The following is a 4,132-nucleotide window of genomic DNA, read 5'->3' as shown; positions in this document are numbered from 1 at the left end:
CGAACTACACACTAATCCAAAAGTAAATATATGCAATGTATAAATCCCTCCAGCATATCAAGTAGATGCTAAAGAATTAAATGAATTATTGGAACAAATTCCTCAAACTAGAATAATAGTCGGAGACTTCAATGCCCATAACACCTTGTGGGGATCAACATCAATAAACCACAGAGGTCGCTTACTAGGAGATACTCTTGATGACGCAAATCTCTCCATCTTAAATGATGGGAAGCCAACTAGATTCAACATACAATCAGGACAGGGTTCATATATTGACCTCACTATCTGTGACTCAACTTTGACTCCAGCTCTTTCCTGGGATCGGCTGGACTATACCTACAATAGTGACCACTATCCAATCGTCATTCATAACAATAGAAAAACAAATCACAATCACGACTTATATCCAAAATGGAACTTAAAAAAAAGCAGACTGGGCTTTTTTCAAAACAATTATCTCAGAAAGTTTGACAACTCACACAATTATAACAGATATAGACGAAGCTTTAGAAAACCTTATTAGTATTGTTCAGCGAGCAGCAAACATATCAATCGGAAGAACTACACGTCTGAAACGACGGAATCCTGTGCCGTGGTGGAATAGTGACTGCGAATCAGCAATAAAGAGCAACAAAAAAGCTTTAAATAGATATAAAAGACACAATACATCAGCAAACAAAATGGAATTTTTGAAACCCCGAGCCGAAGCTAGACGTACAATAAAAACTGCTAAACGCAAATCCTGGACAGAATACGTCTCTACAATAAATTCTGAAACACCCATGACGGAGATATGGGAAAGAGCGAGAAAAATATTAGGACGAATACATCCTTAACCTGTTCAATACTATATGGCTGTAGCATAACTTTCCAGAAAAATGGCGTGAATCCATAATAATTCCTATACTGAAACCACAAACCATTAGAACCCATCCTGAATCCTATAGACCTATATCACTCACATGTGCTATGTGCAGACTGCTCTGGACTCTAGAAAAAAGAAACCTTATTATACCGGAACAAAGCGGATTTAGACAACAAAGATCAGCCCTGGATAACATAATAGACTTGGAAAGTGAAATCAACGAAGCATTTGCCCTAAAAAACAGCTGTCTAGCTATTTTCTTTGACATTAACCGAGCTTTTGACACTGCAAGGCATGATGACATCATAAAAAAATTATATGAATTCAACATACATGGTCACTGCCTGGATTTTATCAAAAACTTCCTGAGAAATCGAACATTTAAAGTTAAAACCAACGGCACCGAAAAAACATATTTTAATAATGGTGTACCCCAAGGATCAATCATAAGTCCCACACTCTTTATCATCGCAATCAACGACATCCTGAAAAACTTAAAGTTACCAGTAAAAGCTCGACTATACGCTGATGACTTAGTTGTTTACTGTAAAGGAAAAAATATTAAAAACCTCTTCTCACAAAGTCAGGCTTTCATCCATAACTTAGAACTGTGGACACAAAAAACTGGTTTTAATTTTTCAACTACAAAGACTCGCTATATTCTCAAGACAAAAGAACATACCAAACATACCGGTACTGAAACTTTATAATGAAGACATAAAAATGGAAACAACAATAAAATTTCTCGGAATACTATTCGACCATACACTAAGCTGGAACTACCATATTAGAAACCTTCTCCTAGCTTGCAACAAACGACTGAACTTATTGAAAACGCCAACGAACAAAGAATGGGGTGCGGATCGACAAACATTACTAACATAGTACCGAACACTTATTCGATCAAAACTGGATTATGGATCAATTGTATATTCAACAGCAAACAAATCGCTACTGAAAAAACTCGACAGCTTTCACAACTCAGCCTTACGTTTGATAACAGATGCATTCAAAACAACACCAGTGGAAAGTCTGTACTGCGAATCAGGGGAACCACCCTTGGGAGACAGAAGAATATATTTGAGCCTTACATATGCAGCCATCTAAAATCCAATCCTTCCAATCCGACTCTCCAAAACTGCTTCTTCAAGAAATTCCCAAATGTTTTGTCAAATAAACCCAGAGCCCCCAAACCTTTCTATGCTAGAATTCGATCATATCTAAGCGAATTAAATTTCTTTATTCCTGAATGCCTTCCTATCGAATCTTCTCAAACTCCACCATGGACAATAGGAAGCACGAAATTCATTACCCATCTCACCTCTTTCGACAAACACCTCACCAACCATAAGCTAATCGAAGGACACTTAAATAACATACTCAATGAGTACAAAAACTTTGTACATATTTACACAGACGCATCAACATCTCAAGACGGTACGGGGATCGCAATCATTACACCAACTTCCAAATATATGATAAAAGCTCCTCAAACCCTATCCACTTTCACTGCAGAGTTATAAGCAATATATAGAGCTACCCACTTCGCCGCTTCATCAAACAAGCCTAATCATGTCATACTCACAGACTCCCTTAGCTCAATCCAAAGTCTTCAAAAAATTTACACCATAAATCCATTAGTAATCAAAATCAAGCAAAAACTGAAATACATACAAGACAACAACAATGAAATAGTATTCTGTTGGATCCCCTCACACATTGGAATAAAAGGAAACGAAGAGGCAGACCTGACGGCTAAGGAAGCTGTAATTAGTGATAGTGCGGAGTGCGTGAACTTTTTAACTACTACCTATATTAAAACAATCTTAAAGCGTAAAGTGTTTGATGAATGGGAGATCAAATGGTCAACATCCACACACAAACTTCGTGAAGTGAAAGACTCAATAAAACCATGGTCAATACTACCGAAAAATCGCAACAAACATGAGAGTTTCATTGCTCAATGATACATCTGCTGAAGAATTCTCTGAGCAATTGCTGACTATCGGTAATGGTCAAGTCGAGCGGATTGATATCATTATATATATATATATATATATATATATATATATATATATATATATATATATATATATATATATATATATATTAATAGGTGAAATAGGAATGTTACAAATGATTTTTGAAAATGATGATTCAATGTTTAAGACAGTGTCAAATGTGCTATACACAATTTGCTTCAAATGATATGGAGGATATGAGTTCTCATAAAAAAGTTTGTAAAATATTTCAATGTTTTTTTTTTATGAAAAATTGGATCAGGAATTTTGAAGACTCTATTTTTCATCTGTTTGATTAAATTACTTAATTTTAGTGTTACGTAGGTGATATGAATGATAATTGATGTATATTCCAAAACTTATTGGTTTCCTATACCAGTCAATTGAAATTTTCTTATCTTCGGTTCTTATGAATTTAGTATCAAGCAAAGGTAACGATTTTTCAGAATTCTCCTTTTTAACAGTTTATGGGGATCGAAACTATTGAAGTTAAATAGTAAATTGTCAATTTCATTATATGTGAGGGATAAAATTATATCTTCCACATACTTATTAATTGAGAATAATTTGAAGGGTAAAACGGATATTACAAAGTCGAAAATATAGTGGATATTGAAAACCCCAATGGTGAAATAAGAGAAATATGTTTTGTTCAAAATGAATGTTATTTATTCTAATAGAGTTCCTTTACAAGTTTGCAATTTTCACTTATATCGCTCCATTTATTTTGTAGAGCTATAATGCATGTATTTAAGTTAAAATTACTAAATGGGGTTATTACATCCAATGCTAATAATACATAATTCGGTGGTAGTATCATATCATAGTTTCTTTGATTGTAAAGGAATCTTTAATATGATAATTATTGTGATAATCAAGATTCAGTCAAAATTTCAGTTAACCAGTTTGTAATGGGTTCAAAAGGATTGTTGAATGACTGAAATTTTGATTAAATTTTGAATGATAGTTCAGGCTAGAGGTCAAATCGGATTTTTGTCGAATGTTTGTTTAATATTTATTTTGTGTTAGTAGCTCAATCTATCCTCGACTTGCCCAGTTTTTATGAAAAATGATTTCTATTAATCCTCATTTTCCGCTCAATACTGATAAAATTGTGATAAATTCTAGTCGTGGATCACAAAGATTCATTAATTTTATTGTGATAATAGAAATCCAACAACTCAGCGAAATCTACTTCAAGTTATTTGGTTTGCACAGTTTGCATATAATTTTAATTTTATCC

The sequence above is a fragment of the Diorhabda sublineata genome, chromosome 2 (assembly GCF_026230105.1).
Source record: "Diorhabda sublineata isolate icDioSubl1.1 chromosome 2, icDioSubl1.1, whole genome shotgun sequence".
Classification (NCBI taxonomy): Eukaryota; Metazoa; Arthropoda; class Insecta; order Coleoptera; family Chrysomelidae; genus Diorhabda; species Diorhabda sublineata.
Note: the sequence above shows the minus strand (reverse complement) of the source record.